Below are 14,957 nucleotides of genomic sequence, written 5' to 3'. Positions count from 1 at the left end.
TTTTAATAGAGATTGAACTGACTCTATAGATCAATTTGGGAAGAACTGTCATCTTAACAATAAGTTTCCACTTATTAAGGTCTTCTCTAATATCTTTCGATAATGTTTTAGAGTTTTTGGTGTAAAAGTCTTGCACTTTTGTTAAATTTATTCCTACGTATTTTATTGTTTTTGATGCTATTGAAAATGGATTTGTTTTCTTATTTTTCATTTTGGATTGCCCATTGCTAATATATAGGAATACAATTAATTTTTGCATATTGATCCTATATCCTGCCACTGTGTTGAACTTGTTCATTAGCTATAGTATTTTTGTGTGTGTGTGGATTCCTTAGGATTTTCTACAAACAAGATCATGTCAAATGCAAATACAGTTTTACTTCTTCCTTTCCAATCTAGATGCCTTTTATTCCTTTCTTGTTTAATTACCCTGACCGGAATCCCCAGTATAATATTAAATAGAAGTGATGAGAGCAGACATCTTTGTCTTATTCCTGATCCTACAGGTAAAAGCTTTCAGTCTTTCCCTGTTAAGTGTGACATTAGCCGTGGGGATTTCATAGATGCCTCAGTCTACTGATTCAGTTGTTAATCTCACCCAGAAACACCCTCACAGACACATCCAGAATAATGTTGGACCAAATGCCATTGTCCAGTGGAGTAGCTAGATAAAATTAACCATCACACCAGTTATCACTGTAACAACAAAACAATACAAATGTATAAAAAGAAATAAAATAATCGTCTCCCTTCATGCTCTCTTATTTTCCTTACTCACGTTTTCTACAACATCCCCGTCTCCATCCCCAGAGAAGCCACTTTAAAAAATATATCTTTTTACACCTTTCTCCTTGATTTTACACACACACACACACACACACACACACACCCATGATAACATTGTTTCTTTCCCCCAAAAAAGGACTCAACTGAATTTATAAGTTTGAGCTTTGAAAACACTCATAACAACAAGGACAGTAAAAAGTATATCTTTCTGGAAAAAGAAGTTCTACATACCTCATTTTTCCCATTACATACTTAGTATATAAAATACTGTAACTTAGTCATGGTATACCCAACAGATAAATTCCTAAAAAATTTAAAATTAATGAAAAGTTTTCCATATGGTTTAACAGACTGCATTCCTTGACCACATATAGATCCTTGAAACATGTCCTTTTCATAGGATAAAGTAGGTTTTCAATATATCTTTGCATGCTAACTTCATCAGCTAAGTACAGATAAGAAACAAAAAGACATTTAATTTTATGAAGTTCATTTTCTGCCGTAATTACTAATAATATAAACCAGGCTCTAAAAATAGATGACCTCAATCAAAAGAATCACAGTTTTAAAAGAAAGCATATAATTAAAAATGATAAGGCTGCATCTTTAATAATCCCATGAATGTCTCGGACTGATTAGGCATGGAAAAAAATTCTAGCTCCTTGAAAACAGTCACACATCTAGGCTTCATTTTCTCTCTACAAGCATTTTACTTGGCAAAATCCGAACCATCCCATGATGTTCAACTCAGCTGTCACATTTTTTAGGACGCTTTCCTTCACTGACCCGCCCACTGCTAAATTAGTCACTTCCACATTTGTGCCTTCATGACGCTCTGCTGACACTGACATTATCCCAGTTAATCTCACTGCAAGTGAGGTCAGGTTTCTCTTGTCTCTTGAACTGTCAGCAAAATGTGGGAAGATTCCATGGTGCTCCCTGCTCCATTGAGCACATGTGAATACGCACACACACAGAAATGCGCCAACACTTACACAAACATAGAGCAAGATATGGAACTTACATGTCAATTCCACTATTTTCTATTCCTAATTTTTTCCATTATACTTTTCCTTAATTTATATATATATATATTTTTTTTCTTCCTTGTCTAATACAGAAAATATTTAAGGTTTTTAATTTGCTTCTAGGTAAAGTTTTGGCAGAAAAATAAAAAATTTTATTATATGCCATTCTGGTTGTCATTACTGTCAAATAATTCTGTAATATCTGCTTTAATTTCTTCTTTGACCAAAGAGGTTTTTAGAGGATATTTTCATTTATTTGCTTTTTGAGACTAAACTGGTGGGGCTTTGAGAATATACATTTATTATTTGTTTCTGATTTTACTATATTTGGGTCAGAGTATGTGGGTCTGTACTACTTCTATACCTTGAACTCAGTGCTTTGTCTGTAGCCTATTTTGAGAGTCCTTTAGAAATAGGTGACAAACTATTTAAAAGTTTGTAAATTTGACCCAGCGATTCCAAACCTAAGATTTATGCTATGAACGTAACAGTAACAATTCACAAAAATGAATGTACAAGGATACTTATCACAATGCTTTTATTATAACAAAATTGGAAATTGTCTATATGTCTCATAATAGGAGATTAAGTAAAATATGATGCATTCATATTAAGAAACATACATCTAGTCATTAATAATGATAATGTAGATGAGTATTTCCTAAGAAGGAAAAAAGTTTACAATCTGTTCCAAAAATACAAGTTGTACAAAAATATAAGGAGAATCCTTTAAAAATATTTATGCATTTCTTTTTTATTATATTTGTGTTTATTTTTTATCTTTCCCATTTTATTTTTTTCAGCTTCATCGAGGTATAATTGACAAAATTGTAGTTAAGTGTACAGCATGCTGATTTGATATACATGGCAAAAGGAGTCCCACAATCAAGTTAATTAACACATCTTACAAATTCACCTTTAAAAATTTTTTTTTTGGTGAGAACACTTAAATTCTACTCTCTTAGCAAATTATACAATACAGTGTTATCAACAATAGTGAACATGTCATATGTTAGATTCTCAGACCTTATTCATTTTATAACTGAAAGTTTGTACCCTTTTACCAACCTCGCCTCACCTCCCCCACCCCTCAACCCCTGGCAACAGCCATTCTATTCTCTGTTTCTATGAATTCAACCTTTTTTTTTTTTAGATTTCTCATATAAGTGATACGGTGCAGTATTTGTCTTTCTCTGTCTGGCATATTTATTTAGCATAATGCCCTCAGGGTTAATCAATGTTGTCGCAAATGGTAAGATTTCCTTTTTTTAAGGCTGAATAATAGTCCACTGCATTACATACCCTGCACTTTTTTATCCATTCATCTGTCTATAGACACTTAGGTTGTTTCCATACCTTGACTATTATGAATAATGCTGCAATGACTATAGGAGTACAGATATTTCTTTGAGATAATGATTTTATTTCCTTTGAATTTTTACTCAAAAGTGGGATAGCTGGATAGTTCTATTATTAATTTCTTGAGGAACCTCCGTACTGTTTTCCATAGTGGCTGCACCACTTTACATTCCCACCAACTGTGAACAAGGGTTCTCCTTTCTCCACATCCTTGACAGCATTTGTAATTGCTTGTCTTTTTGATAATAGCCACCCTAACAAGTGTGAGGTAATATTATATTGTGGTTTTGATATGCATTACCCTGATGATTAGTGATGTTGAGCACTTTTTCATGTACCTGTTGGCCATCTGTAATGCCTTCTTTGGAAAAATGTCTGCTCAGGTCCTTTGTCCATTTTTTAATTGGATCATCTGGTTTTTTGCTATTGAGGTGTATGAGTTCCTTGTATATTTTGGATATTAACCCCTTATTGGATATATGGCTTGCAAATGTTTTCTCCTATTCCGTACATTGCCTTTTCATTTTATTTGGTTGGTTTCCTTTACTGTTCAGAAGCTTTTAAGTTTGATGTAGTACCACAGGCTTATTTTTGCTTTTGTTGCCTTTGATTTGATAACAAATCCAAAAAATCATTGCCATGCCCAGTGTCAAAAAGCTTACCCCTATGTTTTCTTCCAGGAGTTTTACAGTTTCACCTTTAAGTCTTTAATCCATTTTTGGTTGACTTTTGTGTATGGTGTAAGATAGTGGTCTAGTTTCATTCTTTTGCATGTGGATATCTACTTTTCCCAAAACCATTTCTTGAAGAGACTATTATCCCTTGTTGTATATTCTTAGTGCATTTGTTAAAATTAACTGACCATTAGTTAATTAACTAATGCACTAGTTTATTTCTGTACTCTCTATTCCACTTATCTATGTGTCTGTTTTTATGCCAACACTATAATGTTTTGATTAATATAGCTTTGTAATACAATTTGAAATCAGGAAATGTGATGCCTCCAGTTTTGTTCTTCTTTCTCAAGGTTGCTTTGGCTATTCAGGGCCTCTTATGGTTCCATACAAATTTTAGAATTGTTCTATTTTTGTGAAAAATGCCTTTGAAATTTTAATAGGGATTGCGTTGAGTCTGTAGATCACTTTGGGCAGTATGGATATTTTAACAATATTAATTCTTTCAATCCATGTACATGAACTATCTTTCCATCTATTTGTGTCTTCTTCAATTTCTTTCATCAGTGTTTTATAGTTTTCAGTGTACAGATCTTTCACTTCCTTGGTTAAATTTATTCTTAAGTATCTCATCTTTTTTGATGCTATTGTGAATGAGATTGTTTTCTGAATTTCTCTTTCTGATAGTTTGTTGTTAGTGTATAGAAATGCAACTGATTTTTGTATATTGATTTTGTATCCTGAAACTTTACTGAACTAACTTATTAGTTCTAACAGTTTTTTGGTGGAGTCTATAGTGTTTTCTATATATAATACCATGTCATCAGCAAACAGAGATAATTTTACTTCTTTTCTGATTTGGATGCTTTTTTTTTTCCTTGACTAATTCTTCCTTGTGTTAATTATTTACCTCTTGTCTTTCAGCTTGTGGCTGCCCTTATGTTTTCTATTCAGTGATGGTGGGCCTGTAAGACTGAAAATGACACTTCCCTGATGCTTCTGCAAGCTGGATTCCGGTTAGGCACTGCCTATTGGGAAGCACTGGCAGGAGACTGGAAGGAAGGAGGGGCGGGGGAGTCTCCTGCTGATTTCCAGCCCCTGCATGTCTCTCTCCGGAGGTCTTTAGGCACTCTGATCCCCAGCCCCAGGATGCCCTTTCAGGATCCAAATCACTAGCTGTGAAGTTGTCCTTTTCAAAGGTCCAATACCAATCGAGTGGTACCCTTTCGAGTAGGGTTGCCAGGACTCCTCTATATGACATGTCTTGTGTTTAATGATTGTGCTCTGTATTCTGTACTGACTTTGCCCCAATGCCTTCAATGCCCTCTAGACAGCTTTTCTTTTCCAATAAATTACCAAGTATCAGCAGTTAGAGTATTTTTTTGCTATAGTAATTGAAGCTTAAGTCACTTGAATGCAACATAGCTGAAAATCATACCTCCACAAATATAGTTATGGACAATTCCACATGGTCTGTCCTGCAGGTTTGACTTAGGATAGGCCAAAAAGGAGGTTTGAGAATTAAAGTACTGATTCTTCTTATCATCAAGAAAGAAAAAGATTGTTCTTTGGTCAAAGTCCCAGGTCATGAACAAGAAACCACCACTAATTAGAGATAACCTGTGTTCTGAAAATCAACCAGTCAATGACAGCCTCACTCCAATAACGCACACTACGGAAAGTTAGCAAATCACAGATAGCCCCCAAACTTCTGAAATTGAGCCAGTTGGTGACAGCCGGTACACCTCAGCACACCAGCTCACAATGCAATTGTTGAGCGTGTTTTCTCATTAATGGACGTTCAGTAGACAAAAGAACAAAATAAGCTGGATGTGATCACTGTAGAAACTATTTTACAATGTAAATGAAACAGATTGTAAATTCAAGGACTTATACATGCAAATTCTGCAACACAAAGAAACGTTAGGGAGACCCAAATCACCAGGGAAATATAATTAAAGAAACAGGTAGGTAACTTATGTAGTTATAATTTATTTCAGATAGAGAATGAATAATATTTTAGTATAAATGTGTCCCATGTGATATTTTTCTTTTATTTCAATGTATATGCACATAAGCAATTAGAAATCATTCAAATTTAACTAGGTTTCCTGGTGGCGTTGTTTTTCCTTTGTTTTTTTGTTGTTGTTGAAGGTGGTGATGGTGGTGGTGGTGGTATGTGTGTATGTGTGCTAAATCTGGCGACTTCAAGACTCTGAGTATCTGCTGTGAGTTACCTGCTCTGATATGTTCGTGATAGGGACAGAGTAAAGGGCCAAAGTAGGTAATTAAATAGTTAATCCCACTAGGGGATTGTAAGTAAAAAAAAAAAAAAACAAAAAAAACCCCCTGTAAGTTAATGATCACTCAAGAAAGCAGGTTTGGGGCTTCCCTGATGGTGCAGTGGTTGAGAATCTGCCTGCTAATGCAGGGGACACGGGTTCGAGCCCTGGTCTGGGAGGATCCCACATGCCGCGGAGCGACTAAACCTGTGCACCACAACTACTGAGCCTGCGCGTCTGGAGCCTGTGCTCCGCAACAAGAGAGGCCGTGATAGTGAGAGGCCCGTGCACTGCGATGAAGAGTGGCCCCCGCTTGCCACAGCTAGAGAAAGCCCTCGCACAGAAACGAAGACCCAACACAGCAAAAATTAATTAATTAATTAATAAACTCCTACCCCCAACATCTTCTTTAAAAAAAAAAAGAAAGAAAGAAAGAAAGCAGGTTTGCTTAACTGCAAAACCAAGCAGGCTTGCTTAGCAACAAAACCATGCAACAAAAGCATGAGACATGCCCCCAAACAAAAAAACAATGGTGGCATGAAATCCACATCCTGCCCAGTAAGCTCAGTGAGTTAATAATCCCTAGGACGTGATCTCTGCACACATAAAAATAATAATTTATGGAAAGGAGGCATTTCAAAGTGAAAGACCCTCATTGTCCTACAACCTGAAATAATTTTACCAGAGTGCCCTGACAGTCCCGGCTTAACCATGTAGGGAAAAGAAAACTCCCCCACCTGATGAGGAGGAGCTAAAAATGGAAGTTTAATGTCTACTAAAAAAAAAAAAAAAGTGGTCTTTTCCCCCTCCCCACTTTTCTTTTAATTATGAAACTGTAGCCTACTAAGTTCTTGGGGCACAGCACCCTCTCACCCCCCCGCTTGTAAGCCTCACAAGCATCCTAGCCTAATAAATCACTTCTTATCTATCACTTTGCCTCTCACCAAATTCTTTCTGAGCTAAAGCATAAAACACCAGAGCTCCTCGAAGCCCCCCGAAACACCACCTAGCGATTTCATTAGCACCAGCTGTGAGGTGACCCCTCTCAGAGATCTTGACACCAGCTGCACGGGATCCCTCCCTTAGACATCTGATCATTCGATCCTCAGGCACATACTTCCAGCTCCTCTGTTCTATAAGCTCTTTTCTGTTTTGTTTCCAGAGCCCTGGGGTGGTAGCTGCTTCTGGCAGTCCTAATTTCTGGATCCCCTCAGTATTCTTTCCCTGCTCTTTCAGCCTTTGCACATTGTCTAACAATTCTTTGTGTTAAATTTCCTCTTTTGAAATATGGAGCATGAATTCTTTTTCCCCAAAGTAACCTGATACATTCCTCAACTGTGTGTTATTCCATGATAAGGGGGTGGGGTGGAGAGAAGAGTGTCCTCTTCCCACTTACATTTTCCTCTGTGCCTCCTCCTTGACTCCCAGGTGCCCAGTTGCTCAGTCAAGGCAGAGGGTACTATGACAGTGTGCAACTTACAAATGGCCCAAGACAGCTGAACAGGCCAGGCTTGTAGAGACCACCAGGTCATCACTGGACAGAGTGGGACAAGAACGCAAGCTTTTTCAGTAGCAGTAGCTTCTATTTGTGTCAAAAGAATTTCCAGTTGGGTATCCCCATCCTTTTGGTGGTTCCATTGGGGTAGTGGATTAGAGCATAGATTCAATGGGCTGCCATGGATAGACACAAAGCCCATATATACCTCATCAGTCTTTTTAAGTGGGTTGTTTTCCTCTAGATTTTGCCACTTCGTAACTATGTCCACAGGGGATGCCCCATATTGTTATGCCTCTATTAATTCAGTCTTTGGGTGTCCCAATGGCCTGACCAATTGCTAGACCATTAGGGATGTTCTGTGTGTGACAGCCATGGAAATAGCTCAGATCTCCTGCTGCAGGTAGCATCATTAACTGACAACTCCCGTTTGATACCCACAACGTTTCTGCACCAAGGTCACACTTCCTCTGGGGTGCTCCCAGTCCAGGCCTGACCATGATGGGGTGTTAGCGCAGGCCAATCCCGTGGGTCTCTGGACTACTCCAGTGGGCAGCTTTGGCTCAAGGACTCTCCATCGGCCTGGCTGAGACATTCTTAGAGCTGCAGTCCAGTCCGAGATTCTTCCTTCCCAATCCTCTTTCCTCCACCTTCTCTTTTCCCAAGCATCAGAATTGCATCATGGTCTGAGGCTCTTTTTGCCTGTTCTTACTCCCTATTTTTTATCCCTCACAACCCCTACTCACAACCGCAGTGCATCTCTCATGAATCTAATCCTATCCCAGCATTTGTTTCTTGGAGGACCCTAATGGACACACTGCGTAAAGGTTTGTTTCTGTCCATCTTGGGGCAGCGTGCCCTACAGCCAAGAATAGCATCTGAAGTTTACCACATTGTTCAGCATGTCTAGTGCTGAACTCCACAATTTTTGGCTGTGGCATTCCATGGGGTTTGCCCATCTCAGAAGCAAGCTATTTCATCAGTGAACCATGCTTTTTTGTCATATGGAAGTCTTGTTGAAGAGGTCCCCAGTGAGCCAACTGCTTACGTTTAACAGTAGGTGGGTCTCTCTGTGTCTAACGGGTGGGCAGCCACCTGTTCCTGAAGTTGGCTGAGGTATCAGGAAACAGGTTTGGGCCTTGACTGGAGGGACCAGTTCTATATCACTACAGAACTTTCTGGGTGTTCCAGTTCAGATGGTATAGGACTCAATGCAAGTTGAGAATGTCAGGTGGCAGAGTCATTTTCTTTTCACCGACAGTCTCTTTTTCCAGAATGGGCTAGCTTCAGGCTTGGCAACAGAAGGAAGTTCTTGTAGACCTGGCTGACGAGAAAGTAGAGTCCCATTTCCACAGTCTACAACCTGCTTCGAGATTGAACACTGATATCTGTGATTCCATGGGTGGTAAGGAGATAGGAGAGGAGGCCTCCAGCACAGGTTTGCTTTACTGATGACTGGATCACTTTCCAGGCTTCTTGCCACATGTGCCCCCTCCCCACGTGTGGTTGTTTGTCTGGTATATAAAGGCTGTAGTGAAATTCCTAGGTACGGAGAGTCTTGTTTCTAAAATAGGCCAATCAGAGGTTGGGCCTCCAGTCCCATAGCTAGTAGCCACACAGGAAGCACCCAAGAAGGTCCCATGAGTGGCAGAATCATTTCTTCTTCTTCTTTTTTTTCTTTTACAGATTTATTGAGGTATAGTTGATATATACCAAAAGTTTCACATATTTACTGTATACCTTTTGAAGAGTTTGGACATATACATACCCCTGTGATACCATCACCATAATCAAGGTAATAAACATATCCATCACCTCCAAAAGTTTTTGAACCCATCCATCTTTGGTCAATTTTTCCAACATGGTACATGATGGAATCCATGAAGTACACTCAATGCTTGTGTCATCAATATAGTGGAATGTTTGGCCCCAAGCAGCAGTTCTCACTGTTTTAGCCTGAGTTCAACCCACTGATGATGTACTAGGGAGTTTCTTACAGTACTGCTTGCCTGGGTGGGTGAAGGCAAATGATATCAGTCAGGGTCTTACAACAAAACAGACAAAACTTTCAAAGGGACATTACTGAACAGAATTCAATGAGGAGATCACGTAAGAGGTATGAACAGGATGAGGGAACAAATAAGGGATGGTGAGGTGCCCAGGGATTAGTAAACAGGGGGGAGATGTCTCCAAGCCTGAAAGAGCAATGGGAAGGAATAGTGTTACCATAGTGGGACAAGCCAAAGACTTCAAAGAGGGCACCAAAAAGTTTGGTCTACACAGAGAAATACCCTAATTTCTCTTTTCTCCCCCGCTCCTCAGTTGCCGACCAATGCTTTTCATTGGCTGAACCCCACCAGAAGCCAGATGACAAGAGAACCCAGGTGAAGGAGGTCATAGAGATCAGCCTCCCAGGGCACAGAGATGAGCATAGGTCAGAGACTGAATTTTCCCTTCTTCCTGGAAAGTATCCCGCCACCCCACCAAAAAAAAACACTGGCCCATCCAAGCCCACATACCAAGCATCACTGGTTCAGCCACTCTTATGATGTCTGTCAGGCACTATAGCAACAACAGTGGACAAACTGACCTGCATAAGCCTCAAAAGGACACAGTAAGACTCCAGACACTAGTGGCTTCCCCAGCCCTGTAGGCTATTGAATTGGATGGCGTTATTTGGCTCCCTGACCTGTATAACATCTTGTATGAGAAGACTGCATTTTTCTCTGTCCCTGCGAGGAGCTGTTGTTTCCATGATGCAATCTTGGTAAGCTTTGGGATTACAGGCCATTCTTGGCCACACCTTCAGTATTCACCATATTAGAAGCCACCAATAGGGGACACTTTGCGTCCAATAAGCAGGTCCATTCACCATGTGTCCAGAAAATTCATATTAATTATACAGGTTGCAAGAAATCAAGAAGCATGTTCCAGACAAAACAAAACAACAGACATATGCTCAGCAAATTCAGGAATATTTAAAGTCTTGCCTACGGGAAGAGCAGGAGTCCCAGAACCTCGTTTGTGTGACTGCTGGAACTATGCGTTTAAATCTTACCTTCATTCTAGGCTTCTCATTAGCCATGGGTTTGTCTGTGTTTTTGTTCCACAGAAACAGCTAAATCCCTTCCAGATTTTTGCATCAACCCATCAGGCTGGATGCCTTTCTGAGCAACATTGACAGCCCCTAACCTCCCTACCACCCTGTAATTTTATTCTTCTCCCTGCTTTCAGCCATGAAGCATAAGCATAGTCTTGAATTTTCCTGGGCTCTGCGGAGGCAGGCTTCCTTTTGACCAATCACCAGCAGCCTTGCAGCCCGGTTTTCCTTCTGAATGACGCACTTGTCTGCGGGAGCTGGTGTCTGGCAGTTCCATCCTGGTCCTCCCACCGCCTCATCTGCCTCACCACAACTAGGAGAGCTGACACCAAGGCTTGAACGGTCCAATCCCAGGCCTGCCCTACAACCTGCCAGGAACCCCTGAGAATGTATCCTGCCCCTGAGAGGCCCAATTGGTCAAGGCCCTTTCCCAAAACACTGAGCATGAGACAAAGTGGAGTCTGACCTTCGTGCAGCTGCTATTCACGGGCCCAGGACGCATGCCACCAAGGCCATGCAGTGTCAACACACAATGTTTGGGGCGGGTCTACAAGCAGAGAAGGAGGAGAATGCACGTGAACTCCCACCCCACCCCACCTCCCGCCCCATCCCAATTCACAGCTTTCATTGTCCCACTGGGAGGCACACTTAGGCTGGGCAGAAGAAGACTGGACACATCCCAGAGGGTGGTCAATAGAGAGGGACCCTAAACTATGGTGTTTTACACATGGGGGGCCCCTGGGCACCATTTACACCATTTAGCAAGCGCCTCTAAAGCTCAGTGTCTGCTGTCTGTCCTGCTTGCCAGCAAACTCAGATCTGCTGATGCAGCTACTTGCTAAACCATGAAAACGAGGGAGAAAACAGACTGCAGGGCCATGCGGATTTGTCTCTCCCCGAGCAAACAGGTGTATCTCTCACCTTCTAATGAGTAATTGCATCAAAGCAGGAACAGCACTGTGTCTTGATCCCTTCCAGTCCTGAGCCCAGACCCTCGCATGTGATAAGGTATGAATGATGTCTGAGGGATTTACCAAAACAGCCAATGGGAACCTTGAAGCTAAGGTGTAATCATGTGTAAGGAGGTAGGCATTGTGCACTAAAAACTGCTTGCCAGTGAAGGCAAGAGAACATGTAAGTATATTTACTTCTCAGGCATTATCTCTATTCCTGAGAGAATAGAGAAATCCTTTTTTTTATGCCACACATGAACTCTTCTTTCAGAACCTTGTGCTTTCTGACCTACCATAGGAATATTAATGGCAAGCAAATTCTGTTTTGGTGAAATCCTTCCATGCCCTTTAGAGACTAGCTTCCAAAACAATTAGCAGACTTGGAGAAACTGTTTCTCCCACCAAGGCACAAAGGCTATGGAGCCCTCACCCTCAACCTTAGCCCAGGGGACCCAAATAGCCAAGTCCCAGCTTCCTCTTCCTACCCCTTTCCAGCCATGATTAGGGGTATGGCGGTTGGTAACAGGAAGCCACAGCCCAGGAGAGGGCTGTCCTGGGTCCTGCTCAGCTACATTGCTCCCCCAGCTTCCTCTACCTGCTTCTACCATGTTGGGGACAGAAATGGAGCCTGGGCTGGGACCACTTCCCCAGGGAGGTGTGGGCTGTCACAGCAGGGGCCAGCAACCTGATGTCACTCCCCAAGGATGGCAAGAGCTCTGAGCCCTGCCACATGGGAGAAGCAAGTCCCCTGCCTGAGCACCCCCCCCTGGCCTTATAGGAAAAAAATAACCATTTGAAAAGACATAAAAACATATATTTTTCCTTTTGCCTTAGGCTCCAGTTTGGCTTGCATAGCACTGTGGGATCCCGTTTTTGTTTAAGATTTTGTTCATCATGGGTTTTTGCATTAATTTTTTTAAGTATTGTATTAAAATATTAACATCATCTTGATTACTGGTTTTTTGGTACTTCCTTACATTTTGTGCCCCAAGTGAGCGCAAATCTTGCCTCACCTTAATCCTGGCCATGACAGATTAACTTCACACTTCTGGTCTTCTCATTAGGTCATAACTGGACCAAGTCCAAAGGGAAGGAAAATGCAATAGGATAGCAGAAGCAAATGCAGTCCACTTGAAACTCCTACCAGTTTTTCGATTTAAAACAAGTAAAGTAGCCCATCTGAGGGAGAAATAGACAAAATGAATTAGAATCAAATGCCTTTATAAGCATTTACCTATATCAACAGGCAAGGTTCCCTTGTAAACAGAAATGACAGCTCTGTCTTCATCCATTCAACCTGAACTTAAACTTTCTACTTGTTGTAGAAAGGCCTTGGGGTTACAAGGATGAAAAAGACTGAGAGTTTACAGCCTGGTGAGAGAGACAAACAGGGAACAACTGACCTGAATCTGGTTCAATTAATGCTCTAAATATGTGCATAAATAGTTTGGAAATACAGAGATGTAAGCAGAGGGTTTTGTTTTGTTTAGCTTTTGGTTTTTGCTGGGTGGCTCTCATTTTACCTGTGGGATTTTAGTTTATGAAGGTGATTGAATGACGACATGGCAAGATCAGTGCCATTGAAAGAAGATTTTTATTACATTTCCCTAGAGAAAGGGGCACACGACACTGTGAAGGTGCCCAGTGGAAGCATCAGGTTTGGGTCAGGAGGCAGAAGCAGGAGCAAGAGGCAAATTTAGGCCAGAGCTTTATTGGAGTTTGCACTGGGCAGGGCAAGTAAACAGCTTGGGATTGGCTAATTTGAACAATAAATGGTGGGCTTTGGGCTATAGAGGTGTTCTCTCATTGCCTGGTACCTAGCCCTGAGACAATTTAGGCAGGGGAAATAGTGGCTCGGTGTGTGACAGTTAGATAAAGGGGGTGGTTGGCTTGCATATGAGAGGTGCGTCCATGTAAGTTGTTTGCTATCTTTAGGAACGAGCTAGCCCTGGGGGGAGGGGGGCAGTCTCTCCCCAGCCAGCAGGATTTTTAGGATGTCAAAACATCATAAGACACAGAAAATAAAAAATGTAATTAATACAGTGGGGGGGGGAGAAGAGGGGTTATAAAATTAGACAAAACCATAATTATAAAGCATTAATGGCATGGTGAATAGAAGAAATGGAGTGTTTTATTGTTGGGGGTGGGTGAGATGGGAGGGGTAGAATCATTTCCACTTTTCCAAATAGTTAGGAGAAAACTTTCTCCAGGATGTGGAAGAGTTTGGAAAACTTAGTGATGGATGTATACTTAGGCTTGGGAAATTAACATTTATTGAATATCTAGCCAGGCACTTTGCAAAAATCTTTATCAGCATCCATAGACCACTTTAGGGAATGGTTGGTTTTTAGAGTAAACAAGCTCATAGAACTTAGGTATAGTTAACTAGTCCACCATCTCACTTCTAGTAAATAACAGATGTGTGAAGTTCGTGTCTGACCAGACTCCCCACAGCTGCTTACACCATATTGCCTTTGGAAAGAAACGGAAAAGAAGAAATCCGATAAGTGATGTATTCCTTAGCTCACAATCCATGACACGTCTCCCACCCCCATTTTAATACCATCTTGTCTAAGCTGAAGAGTGGCCATCATGTGCCTCAATCAAGCCCAGCCGGGTCTCAACCCATCCCTTCACACCGGAAGTACTTAACCCTCCGAGATTAAATCTTAGCAAAAAAAAAATCCATTTAATATACGCTTTGCATTGCCCTAATGGGCTGAAAAATAACCGGGACAACCTAATTGAGAGAGGCTGACCCTTAGATTCAGACCCCATGCACCGTTTACTTGGGAGAGCGTTAAAATTATGCCCTCGACGACCATTTCCCTAGTTTGGAAGAAGAGCCTCTAGTTGATTCCCAACTCTGCCCACTACAGAGCGGACAAGGTTCCTGCTCTGTGCAAGGGACACGCCGGGCGAGGGAAGCTGAAGGGAGAAACGAGGAATTTCTAGGTCGGAAAACGAAGAGAAGCGATGGATTTGGGGGCCAAGGGCAGAGAGAGAACTTACTGTGAGATTTGGGGGCACGCTTCGAGGATACCGGATGTAAAATTTCGCATGAGAGGCTGGAGTGACCCAAGCAGATTTAGTAATAAAGGCTCATAGGGGTCCGGGCTGGGCAAGTTTAGGGACCGGAATGGGAGGAGAGAGACCGGGAGATCTAAGGGTGAGCATGTGGGCACCTGGCAGAGCTCGCGCAGCTTGGCTGAAGAGGTACCCGAGACGCAGACGGACGCCACCGCGCTGGCCCTTGACCCGCAGGACGGTGGGCGGAGCC

General features: G+C 41.5%; 2 long non-coding RNA genes across 2 annotated transcripts in view; one reads left to right on the top strand and one right to left on the bottom strand.

The window, feature by feature from the left end:
- LOC109552254 (uncharacterized) overlaps positions 1-9,419 on the top strand; it is a 33,875-nt gene extending 24,456 nt beyond the window's left edge. The window contains exons 4-5 of the long non-coding RNA XR_002179060.3: positions 4,772-5,814; positions 9,311-9,419. This is a non-coding gene — a long non-coding RNA (uncharacterized lncRNA). The remainder of the gene's footprint in view (positions 1-4,771; positions 5,815-9,310) is intronic.
- LOC109552269 (uncharacterized) lies at positions 5,812-14,929 on the bottom strand. Its single transcript, XR_002179082.3, has 4 exons — positions 14,690-14,929; positions 12,691-12,856; positions 11,191-11,271; positions 5,812-9,819 (listed from the first exon to the last, which is right to left on the bottom strand). It is a non-coding gene; the product is annotated as an uncharacterized lncRNA (long non-coding RNA).
- Positions 14,930-14,957: the final 28 nt, after the last annotated feature.

This window comes from Tursiops truncatus, chromosome 8 (assembly GCF_011762595.2).
Source record: "Tursiops truncatus isolate mTurTru1 chromosome 8, mTurTru1.mat.Y, whole genome shotgun sequence".
Taxonomy (NCBI): Eukaryota; Metazoa; Chordata; class Mammalia; order Artiodactyla; family Delphinidae; genus Tursiops; species Tursiops truncatus.
The sequence above is the reverse complement of the archived record's forward strand: the minus strand, read 5'-3'. Positions and strand labels throughout refer to the sequence as shown.